General features: G+C 46.6%; 1 protein-coding gene and 1 pseudogene across 2 annotated transcripts in view; both read left to right on the forward strand.

Annotated features, from left to right (window-relative positions):
- Positions 1–12,359, forward strand: part of SMARCD1 (SWI/SNF related BAF chromatin remodeling complex subunit D1) — a 96,848-nt gene that overhangs the window by 63,770 nt on the left and 20,719 nt on the right. The window lies entirely within an intron of this gene.
- On the forward strand, positions 8,010–10,519 carry LOC146833225 (KH domain-containing, RNA-binding, signal transduction-associated protein 1 pseudogene; annotated as a pseudogene). The gene has a single exon (XR_014960544.1). The product of XR_014960544.1 is annotated as a KH domain-containing, RNA-binding, signal transduction-associated protein 1 pseudogene (transcript).

Raw genomic sequence — 12,359 nt, forward strand, 5'->3', positions numbered from 1 at the left:
CCCACACTTCGTGCCTAAGGTCGTGTCAGCATTCCATATGAACCAAACTATACAAATACCTAGTTTCTTTCAAAACCCAGTCACAAGCGCAGAGAGGGCACTACACACTCTAGATGCTAGAAGAGCGGTGATGCACTACATCGAGAGAACAAAGGAGCACAGGAAAACCAAGCAGTTTTTTGTGTCCTTCGCAACCAGCTTCCTGGGTAGACCAGTAACGAAAAGCACCATCTAGCGATGGATCGCACTAACGATACAATTCTGCCACAAACAGGCAGGGCAAGAGCTAACGGAGGGGGCACGGGCCCACTCCACAAGAAAGAAGGGAGCAACGATTGCCTTTCTGGCAAACACACCCATTCAAGACATATGCCTGGCGGCAACATGGGCTTCAATGCATACGTTCACTAAGCCCTACTGCGTGGATATACAAATGAACAAGGAAGCACAAGTAGGGCAAAGGGTGCTTCAACATATATTCAACGACCAACGCTCATCTTCCACCCAGCCGCCACAAAGATGACAAACCGCTACAAAGTCAAAGCACAGCATAGTGAATCCAGAAAGATTCACGCTGCAAAACAAATAGTTTCTTACCTGTCGGTGTAGTTTTGCAGCTTGAAGATCTTTCTGGATTCACTAGCGAACCCACCCACCTCCGCCAGAAAGATGAGGCAGGAGAGGAAGGTGGAAGGACAGAGTAAAAGAACAAAAGAATACTGAAAGTGGATACATTGAAAAAGGAAAATACTAAAGAACGCCTAGGGTTTAAAAAAAAAAAAGGGAAAAAAGAACCCGAAGATGGCGCCCCAAGGTGGGACTTCCGCAGGAAGCATGCCGACGTCACGAGAAGTACACCAAATGGTGGGACGTCGACGCCCACCTGGGCTACAAAAAAAAAAGACAAAAGAAAGATTACGATTCCAGACCCAACCACCAGACCGCGGAATAATGCACAGCATAGTGAATCAAGAAAGATCTTCAAGCTGCAAAACTACACCGACAGGTAAGAAACTATTCGTTACCAACAATTCTAGTAAAAGTGCACTTGACGCAGCTGACATCGCTGCTAGAGGTATAAATACTAGCCTCCTATTACATAGGCATGCTTGGCTTCATGTCTCAGGATTTAAGCCTGAGTAACAGACCATTTCAAGCCTCCCATTTGGTAAACATCTTTTTGGCCCTCAAGTGGAAACAGCCCTTGAGAAAATGAACAAGCATTTGCAATGCAATAGGTCTCGCATTCATGTTAGTTTGAGCTATTGGCATTCTAAATGACAATGTCTTGTATTTATGTTTTGGGTTTTAGAACATAAATAAAAGGCTTTGTCATTTACAATACTAATAGCTTAAACTCTTGCAAATGCGAGACCTATAGCATTGCAATAAAGGGCCTTCTCGGCCGCTTATTAGATTGTAAATATCAGAGGAAGAGACCGGCATGCAACATCTTCAAAGTAGTGATAAATAGTGCAGTGAAGATGTGTAAGTTTTGTAAATTACACAGACAAAAAGTGTGAAGTGAGTTACATATGATCTGAGCTTTAAACACTAACAAAGCGTTCCAACACCTTTCGCTCGGTGATTACACTGTTGCGTCTCAGGAGGAGGAGCAGGAGGGAGGGGCTATTTCCTGCCCTCTCCGTGATTTGAGTGTGCAGTGTGGCATTGAGTAACATAATTTCTATCTTTGGCCTAATAAACACTCCAGCTATAGTAGGGCCTTGGCTTCACTACCCGGTGCAGGGCGGGCTGTGCTTTATGGCAGCATGGAGGGAGGGATGGTCTCTGGTGCAGTTCCAGCCTCGTACAGTGCCCCTGCTATTACTAGTGAGTGAGAGGCGCTGAGGTGGTGGTATTGGTGGTGGTGGCGTTGGTGGAGGTATTGGTGGTGGTAGTGGTAGTGTTGGTATTTGGGGCACTGGTGGTATTGGTGGTGGTGTTAATAAAACAGGCTTTTGAAAACAACCCGTCCTTTAGTGCAGATGACATGTAACACAGATGTGCTTTTTTCAGCTTCAGCCCACAGGATTATGTGCTACCTGGAATTCACATGACTTCGCTAATCATTTCTAAATTCATTTTACTCAGGGGGTTGAAACAGACAAGATAATGCTGAGTTCAAGAGACTGAAAGCAGGCGCCCGTGTTATGTGGGCTGTCGTGCTGCTTAAAAAAACACAAGCTGTTTCAGCTGAAGCAGCGTATGTACGGCCCGCAGTAAGAGAAACTCAAAGTAAATAGTGCTTACAGACTAAATACCCGGTCCCGTGTAACAACTGAAGTAAGTGCCAGTCTCCATGAGAGGGTACAAATGAAGACAAGGCCATACTACGGAGGGACAAACAAGCCTATTAACAAATCCAAAGGCAGCATTTATAAAAGAACATGACACAAGCCAATAAAAAAATATGGGAGGATAGTGGGAGAGGCTTCGCTCCCATACTCTACTACAGAAGTCTCGCAGAGCAAGCAGCGAATGCCACCTAAGGCCACCTAATAACTGAAAACCATAAATGACTGGTGAGTGAACAGGGCTACAACTGCCGAACACTGGATCTTTAACTCCAACATTACTCTACCTCAAAAAATACTATGTTTTTGAGTACTTTGGCGAACCACAACATCTATGAGAAGTTGACTTTTTCTAAGTATCATACAAGCTTGTGTTGTTTCCCATTCCACGTGAAGCCTGCTTTAGTCCTTTTTGGCCACAAGCTCTGATCCCTCCAGAGCCCATGTTTTAATCAGCCAGACTAACATTTGATTCACAGGGCCTCCCAATGCCAGTGATTTTAGGAAACTTTTTACCATTATATTCCTCTTGTCCTTTATCGGATATCAAGCCTCCCTGTATTTCACATTGGGCATGTACTTCTATCAATGTCCATGAAGAGGACTGGAGTTCGGCAGAAATCAAGGGCCTCTTCATTCCGTAACATGGTTTTCAGAGATGCTGGTCACATCGAGCTTTATAGCCTATGGCAGCTAATCAATCTGAAAGGTCAATAAAATCATGATAGCTAGCTTGCTACCAGGAGTAATAACCCATATGTTTGGCCAAGAAGTCTTGGGCACAACTGCATTTTTCTGCGTTTTCTTTTGTGATGTTCATTTGGATTAACAGTTTGTGTGCACACTACTTGTCCGGCTTGAGAGTTTACTTGTAGTGCCAGAATGGGGGTAAAACTCCTTTGAAACTTTGGATTTCTATGTAGATGATTAATTAAGCCACGGATAGGGCGATTTATCCCGTTATCTCCGCTTTTACATCTTTTTGATAGAGGAAGTATGTGTTCACAGCTACATAAGGTATGTCAGAACACCTTTTGGACAGCCCCTATCTGAGAACTCTTATTAGCCATGTAGCAGTTGGTCATAAACACAAGTTAGACTGAGTGTTTCTAGAATGGAGACTCCATGCTAGATGTGGTATATGACTTCCAGTTTTACAAACCAATTTAAATTTCAGAGACTGGAAACATTAGCACGCTTACTACAACAGTCAGTGATTCATTTCTGCTATATTTCAACAGCATACAAAATACATGAAATACTCACTTTATTATACATTAGCTGACGTAAAAGAGCCATAGTAAAAAGATTAAAATAATACAATATTACAAATACGTTAAAAGAAATCATTAAAAAGAAAACATCGGATATAACAAAACGTTATGAAAGTGCAAGTGCAAAGAGCCATTACAATAAAATTGCTCATTACATATGATAAAAGTAACATCTCATTTACTACAATCAACTACGTGACTCAAACAATCAGGTCTAAGGTGAAATAAAACAAAACCAGGCGATTCTGCCCCCGTACACTACAGAACATAGTTCTCTACAAAGAGAAGAGTCTCTACCTGTAGATGCCAGTTTGTATACCAAAAGGCTGAGAACATTAGGAAATGCTGCGCTGTATAAAAAGAATGCCTAAAACAAAAACATGTGTGCACCAATAGGTAAGAAAAGATTCAGGAAATCTGAAAAACAAATTTCGGAATCTCAATAAGAACATTCTAGAGTCTGTTTCCTTACCTCATCTTGCAGCAAAGGAAAATTAAGCCAAAATCTAAATAGATTGGCTCCAGCACAAATTACTGGTGGTACAGAGTTTTTAATTAATCTAACTGGGAACAGAAATTATTGGTTTAGCAACCATATCTATTTATCCTCGACTCCTACATGATGGGCAGTGAATACCATGTTGATAAACAGGAACCTTTTCTGCCAAGTCTCCAATCCAGACCGGTTTGTTTCTCACCTTCCATAAAATGTTATTAACTAGAAATGCATTTTAATCCACTGGCATCCCTGCTGAACCTTGATCTGTTGCTTAGAAAATGGAGTAATTTTCACAACTTCTGTTATCCGTTTTGTACTTACTGTACCTTCAACTGTTCTCAAGCTTCTGAAAGATGTTAAAATGCTCGGTAAGAGATACATATACATTTATTTTAAGTCGTAGCTGCATATCTTCACTTTGGTGTGAATTCTAATGGAAAAGGTAAGTATGATTCTTCCAAAATATTAAAACAAGCGGCCGTGTGGCCACGAAAGTGATCGTGACCAAACATCAAAGCGGCCGTGAAAGTAATCGCGGAAAAGCGCGCGCCCGCGCACATGCACTGTAGCTCTAGGCTGGCCTGGTAGCACTTTTTGGAGCCCTCTCAAAAAGTCTCGCCAGACCAGCGCAAGCGCTGGGTCAGGCGAGGCCTAAAAAGGACACAGAGGTTGCAAAATCAATGGGGGCTCTCCAAACAACCACTTAACGTGGTTAATTCATAGCCCTAACTATAAGCAAGGTGCAAGATCTGCCTCCTCAGACAACACAGGGTCCGCATATAAAAGCCAGGGGCAAACCTCTACTCCTAAAACATTCTACAGGGGTTCCTACAGAGGAAACCATTTTGAATGAACAATTTTTAAGGGAATAATACCCATACCTCAAACAGTAGTACCAAACAATGACTTCCTTACCATTCCCCCAGGCCATTTAACACCTCCTAGCAGAACATGTCCCAGGAACAAGCAATCAAGTTGCATACTTTCTAAGCAGGACTCAGCCATACGTCCACGAATAGGAACTCCACCCACCATACTTTCAAAGATGGGGCTTTCCAAAAATAAATCTTTTCGCAACCCCAGAAAATACAAAATGCCAAAACTTTGCAAGCAGGTACCCACACCAACAGTCCAAGGGCAACTCTCTATGGATGAACTGGTCGGGGATATTTACATATGCTTTTCCGCTTCTCCCACTACTTCCATTAGTGGTCAGGAGACTCAACCATTTCTTACAATGAAACTTGGAGCACCAACATGGGCTCGCCAACCAAGGTTTTCAACACTGTTGGAGCTCTCCCTGGTCCCACACAGGAAGCTTCACCTCAACCCGGTCCTTCTCACACAGAACAAAGGAACACTAAGACTCCACAATGCACTCGTGAACCTTGAAATATGTCTCCTGAAGTCTTAGAATTTGGGTACTTAAACTTACCACAGTACTGTATGGACATTCTTAAAGAAGCTGTGAGAAAGTGCCATCTTTCTTGCATGGTATGCCCCCACTTTTTGCTGAATGTACTTTGACTAAGTGTGCCCTGGACTCCTGCCAATCCGTTGCCCAGGGCCTATGTTCCTTCCCTAAACACACAAAACCCAAATTGGCAAAACCTGGCCACATGTCAGCCCCTGGTAAATGGTACCCTAGGTACCCAGGGCCTTGTAACCAGGGAAGGCCTCTAAGGGCTGCAGCACTCATTGTGCCACCCTTAGAGGCCCTGTACCCTTACACACACACACACACACACTGCCCTTGCAGGCTGGGTGTCTGGGTGCAAGACAAAACAAAGAGTCGACATGGCACACATCCCTGTGTGCCATGCCCATCACCTACACTGCCATGGCATATATCAGCCACCCCTCTAGCTGGGTGCCCTATGCCAATGGTGTGGGCGCAGGAGCCCTGTGCCCCTACAGTACCCAGGTCCATTCCGGGGCACTGTAAGTGCAGTGCTGCCATTTAAGAGTACATGGTGCTGAGAGCTCGTCAAACACAAACTCCACAGCACCATAATAGCAACACTGAAGACTGAGAAGTTTGGTATCAAACTTCTCAGCACATTAAACCCACACTGATGCCAGTGTGGGATTTAATGTACCAAGCACCCCAGAGGGCATCTTAGAGATGCCCCCTAAAACCTAACCTACAATCCACGTCTGTTCTGAGGCTGCCTATGCTGCCACACAGCAGACATGTTGCTGGACCCCTGGGTAGGAGAGCCCCTGCTCTCCTGGGCCTGCAACAATGCACATCCTGGGCGAGGTGCTAAATCTCTTCCCCCAGGATGGGCAGGGGGAAGCTTCAAAGGCATGCCGCCTCTGTGAGCTTCCCCAGGCCACTGCAACCCCCCACTCTGGTGGGAAGCTTGACCGGAAACCCCAAATAAGGACAGGGGATGTGCCAGCCTGCCAACCCCACCCCTCAGGTGGGGGGAGGCGAGGTGAAGCACATCTCCGGGCTCTCGCCATCTTGAAGATGGGGAGCCCTACCCTATCAGGCCTAGGCTACTGCCCCCCTCCCACAGGAGAGAGGCAGGATAGGAGGTGTACCCACCCCCAGGACAGGGACCCATTGGTCCCTGCCCTTCACCTACCTGTAACACCCCTAAATCTAGTATTTAGGGGCACCCTGAACCTTCCTTCTCCAGATTCCAAAATCCGAAGAAGAGCTAGAAGAAAGAAGACCTGCCCTGCAGCTGCTAAGAAGAGGTAGATACAAACTGCTTTGGCCCCAGCCCTACCGGCCTGTCGACCCTCGAACCTGCTCCTGCTCCCTACCCACCTGCTCCAACCCGGCATCTCTTGTGGCCAGCAACCTCACCAACCCCGGAGGACCTGGCTACCTTTTGACTCTAAGCCCCTGGGACTCCCATGAGTAGAGGCTCTACTCAAAATCTACTTCTAATCCCTGGCAGCAGCCCGGAACCGCGAACCCAGCACACTCTGCACCAGCCAAGCCTGGCCTGTGCCGGAGTGAACAAAGACCACGAGGACGACCCCACGGCAACTGTGACCCCGAGTCCGGCACCCAAGGACCTCCCTCGACACTCCTGAAGAAGCCTGCAGCCTCAGAACAAGGTGCCCCCAACCGCAATCAACAGAGGGTAAGATTTCCCGACACCAAAAGGCACCCCTGCACCCGGCGCCCTGCGGCCCCCTGTGCCCAATCCCGGGGTACCTACCTATCCTCCAACTACCCAACTTACCTCTCGAAGTGGTGGTGGCACCTGAAGAATCCTCGTCCACGAGCTTGCAGTCTTTTTCTAAACCTGAGAATTCCCATTGAAAATAATTGAGCGCCCGAAGGCTCAAAAGCACCCTGCACCCAGCCGCCCGAGTGGCCCTGGCAGTGCAACCTCTACACCTATCTACTTCCCCACTTGCCCTGAGTAAGTGACCAGAAGCCCAGCTCCCACATCCGCGTCGCCTGCTAGTCAGCAGCCACCAAGCCAAGGCCCCCCTACCTCTCAGAGGATAACATTGGGCCTAAATCTCTCTGCATCCGGTCGCCCATGTGCCACTGGGGGTGAACTAACTGTACCTACATGACCCTGGGAGACCCCTGAGTCTATGCCCAGAACCTTAACTCTTCCAGTCTAGTACTTCCCTTTAAACCGATAACCCAATTTTCTCCATAGGGTAACATTGACTGGCTTTTTCTAAAATTTCTTCTAAGTGTGGACTTTTCAAGACCTAAAATATTAACCAAAAATCAGCCGAGTAACGAAAACAAAAATACTCACCTGCTCTTAGGTGAGCTCCCGGTGCTGGATCTTGGTGCCCAGCACTGACTTTGAAAACTACTTACAACTAACTGTACTTACCAGTAACCCAATTTTCTTCCATAGGAAATCATTGACTGTTTTTCTGTGAAATTTCTTCTACGTGTCGATTTCTGCAATCTTTAAATATTCTTTAAAAATCGTATTATAGCTTTCTCGGTCTTCCACCCACAGTTCGCCTTTCGTGACTGCGCAATCCCTGCTGGCCCGTTTTCTTCGGCCTTTCCTTCTCACACGCTGCAACTATGCAGGCCCCAAGGAGCATGCTCGGTCGAGGTTCTCGCCGCGGTGGTTTCAAAGGCTCCCGCGGAGGTCGGTCTGAGCCGCCTTCCGCCCCCCCAACCCAAGAGCCCGAAAGCAAGTACCTGCCTCAGCTGCTGGCCGAAAAGGACAGTCTGGATCCGAGCTTCACACACGCTATGAAACTGCTGAGCACTGAAATTGAAAAGGTCCAAAAGGGAGATAAAAAGGACGATGATGAGGCAGACACATACCTTGACTTGTTTTCGCACAAGAATATGAAGCTGAAGGAGCGCATTCTTATTCCAGTTAAACAGTACCCAAAGTTTAATTTTGTTGGGAAAATCCTGGGGCCACAGGGCAATACTATTAAGAGACTACAATAAGAGACGGGAGCCAAAATTTCCGTGCTGGGAAAGGGTTCCATGAGGGACAAAGGAAAGGAGGAGGATTTGCGAAAAGGCGGCGATCCAAAATATGCCCATCTGAACATGGATCTGCACGTGTTCATCGAGGTCTTCGGACCCCCATGTGAGGCGTACACGCGCATGTCGCACGCAATGGAAGAGGTTAAGAAGTTCCTAGTGCCGGATATGATGGATGACATCTGCCAGGACCAGTTTTTGGAGTTGTCTTACCTGAATGGAGCCCCACCAGAGGCTTCGCGTGGTCGTGGTGGTCCACCTACCCGCGGAAGAGGAGCCCTCCCTCCCCCACCTCCTGCTCCAGTTGCGAGGGGCCGTGGTGTGCCACCACCGCGTGGAGCTATGGGGCCCCGCGGGGCGCCACCAGGTAGAGGAGGTCCACTCCCAAGAGGCGGTAGTGCGGGTCGGGGTGTCCCTCCTTCGCCTTCTGGAAGAGGCATGCCTTCAACCCGTTCCAGACCCCCAGGAATCCAGAGGATACCGCTCCCACCACCTCCAGCCGCAGAACCCTACAACGATTATGGCTATGAGGATACCTATGCTGAGCAGAGTTACGAGGGGTACGAAGGCTACTACAGCCAGGGTCAAGGAGATACAGCAGAATACTATGACTACGCTCACGGTGAGACACCAGAATCCTACGACAGCTACGGTAGGCCGGAAGGGCAAGATGACTGGAACAGTTCGCGTGCATTGAAGGCTCCACCAACCCGGCCTGTGAAAGGCTCATACAGGGATCACCCCTACGGACGCTATTAAACAGTTATTACGACGGCATTGTGCACGTTCCCAGATACTGGTTTCCAGACTCATCCTGTTGCTTTTCAGGCAGACAAGTAATTGTCTAACTATTCTTTCGTGCTCTTCTTCATACCAGCTTTTGTACCAAGGAGTATTTTAATGGCGTTCAAATAGTTGTACAAACATCTAATTTTATGTGTAGTGTAGCCGAGACGTTCTTTCTAAACGGTGTTCTGCTGTTCGTTTCAAAAGTTCATTTCAAACTAATTACGGCTTTGTTGTGAAGTCAGTTGGTTCAAGAAACCAAAGTATTTATTTTTTTACTTTTTCGTTCAAATATTAAAAGTTGTAGCTACAGAACTCCAAACATAGGTTACATTTAAAAATATTTTTCCTTTTTAATTTTCCGTTCGGCTTTAAAAGCAATGCGTAAATTGTTTAAAAAAAATCTTAGCTGATTGGCAGTCAAAAAGCAGATTGGCAAATAAATCGTGTTTCACGTTTTAATACAAAAACTATAACAGAGGGAAATATTGGTCATAAAATTGGGACGCTGCCCCTCCACCCCTTCCCCACCAATTGAATTCGTAACTAAGTAACTACATTATTGGTGGGGTAGGTTGAAACGCTATAACTGATCTTGTAGGTTTGGCATTTATTGGCCACCGTCTTGTGTGCCCTGTGCCTGCATGCTATCGGAAGCTGGATCCTTCCCGCCCCCTTTTGTACTTTAGTTGTAGTCTTTTATTCCCTTTACTTTTCTGGCTCGAGACTGGTAGTTCTTGATCGGATTCCTGATATGTTCAATACGATTTAAGTAGCCTTCTGTGGGAGGGGCATGAACTTGCTGAACAGGCAACGTCCCCCTGGATGCGGGAGTAACTTGAGTGCTTGGAAATGCAGTGGACCAATCTGGCCTTGTTCAGTAGGGACCACCACCCTTTCCTGCCCAACAGCAATGGCCCTAGGAGTGCTGCTCCACGCTGCGTTCACTAGGTGACCACTCCTCTCATTCTGATCTCAACACATTGGTACTTAAAACACTGCAGTTAGGGGAAGGAGCAAACCATGAAAAGCTTCCTTTTTGTACATAGTTATCAATCCTGTGGGTTTGTACACCGTCCTTTCAGTGTGCGCGTAGGATAATTACTTAACGAATGTGTGAAGACTGCCTAAATAGGTAGCTAAACTTATGTCAAAATGTCTGCCAGTTTTGTCAATAAAGTTTAGTCATTTTTTAATCAAAGCAAAAAAAAAAAAAAAAAATCGTATTATATCTGAAAACGTAATTACTTACCTGCTTTGGATAAAGGTCCCAGTACTGAGTCTAGGCACCCAGTACTGGATTACAAAAGTAACGAGAACATACTATACCTGCAATTTGTATTTTCTGCCTTTGGGAATCATTGACTGTTTTCTATGAAATATTTTCTAAGTGTCAACTTTTAAAATGGCAAAATATTGTCTAAAAATAATCACAGTAATTAAGTTGACTTTTATCACTTGATTCCAAGAACTGACCCAGGACTGAATCTAGGATCCAGTCCTGGAATTCCAAAGGTAAACCTAAAAGTAATCTGTGGCAAATAACATGAAACTTCCATTGAACTCAATGCATTATTGTGTTTTAAAAGAGTGTTGCCTATTGCAACCACTTGTAACTGTTGGTTCTAAAATAAAACAAGCATATATTTTTTTATATATAAACCATTGGCCTAGAGTTCAGTTATTGAGTGTGTGAGACCATTTGCTGACTGAGTGTGTACAACAAATGCTTTACACTGTCCTCTGATACTGCCTTACTGCTCGACCAACCCACCACTTTAGAGAGTAAGGTTATATCTAACTTTAGCCTCTGCCAAGCCTCTTGGGACTGTGGACTCTGTACACCCTGTACCTTTTTGGGAACAGTATATACAGAGCCACTTTCTCACAGAAGCTCACAAACCTACCACAAGGCAATGTTATGCGGCTAAATGAAAAATAATTGTTTTATACTGTCCAAAACAAAACATCAACCCACTCCATGCAAAAGTTCAAACAATAATTACTTATTGCATTTGCAAACCATAGGGTTGGCCTATACTTCAATATGATTACACCTCGTAGCTATTGCAGCCAATTTGCAAAATAGACAACATTTGTCATTTATTTAAAATACCTGTTATCAAAGCTTTTATGGAGGGACTTAAAAGAATCATTCCTCCCAGACTTCCACCTGCACCAGCATGGAACTTAAACATCATACTAACAAGACTTATGGGGCCTCTATTTGAACCACTCCACTCTTGTCAATTGCAACATTTATCCTGGAAACTCGCCTATCTGATAGACTACTAGCCGCAGATTCCTTAGCGTAGAATTATCCCCAGGCGTGAGACTGGACCCGGAAAACTTTCTTGCCCGGCATCTCTGCGCGCCGGGGGGACGGTACCACGCGACTCCGCCCCCACGTCCTCCGCAGGCGTGTTGTCAGCGAGGTCACATAAGCCCCACCCTGGCGCGCTGACGTCCATTTTTCTTCTTTTCCGCGTGCAACGCAGATCCGAATTGGGTCCCTGGCCTGTTTCAGGCCTTCTTTTTCCGCTTTTAGGCGCTTTTCTTGAGAACAGTGTGCAAATGCCTTCGGGCTTTGAGACGTGCTCGTCTTGCGCGCGCCAGATGGCAGTGACGGATCCTCACCCCGTCTGCATGTGGTGTTTGGGGGAGCACCCCGACTCCACGTACTGCGAGGCGTGTCAGCAAATGAAGCCGAAGTCCCGGTGGGAGCTCCAGATGAAACTCCTTTTGGTGCGCATGTCCCGGTCGGTGGCAGCGCCACACCCGTCCCCCGCGGAAGGCTTCAAGTCCCACCGCTTCCGTCCCTGACATCGTCCCTCTCCCAGGTTGCAAGGGCGTCGCTCACCTGTTGGTAAGTGTCGCAGTTTGTCCCCGAGGCCCGGTCCCCGGCCTGTTGGGGGTGCGGGTTCTTCGCGAGTGGTGCGGCCCCGCGCGTCGCCACCCTATCCGCCGTTCCCCGGCACGGGGGCGACCAGAGCCCAGGTGGAGGCCTATGCAGCGACTCTGACAGGTCTGGCTCCAGGTTCTGAAGTGGTGGTGCT

Source organism: Triturus cristatus, chromosome 4_2, assembly GCF_964204655.1.
Source record: "Triturus cristatus chromosome 4_2, aTriCri1.1, whole genome shotgun sequence".
In the NCBI taxonomy this organism is placed as follows: Eukaryota; Metazoa; Chordata; class Amphibia; order Caudata; family Salamandridae; genus Triturus; species Triturus cristatus.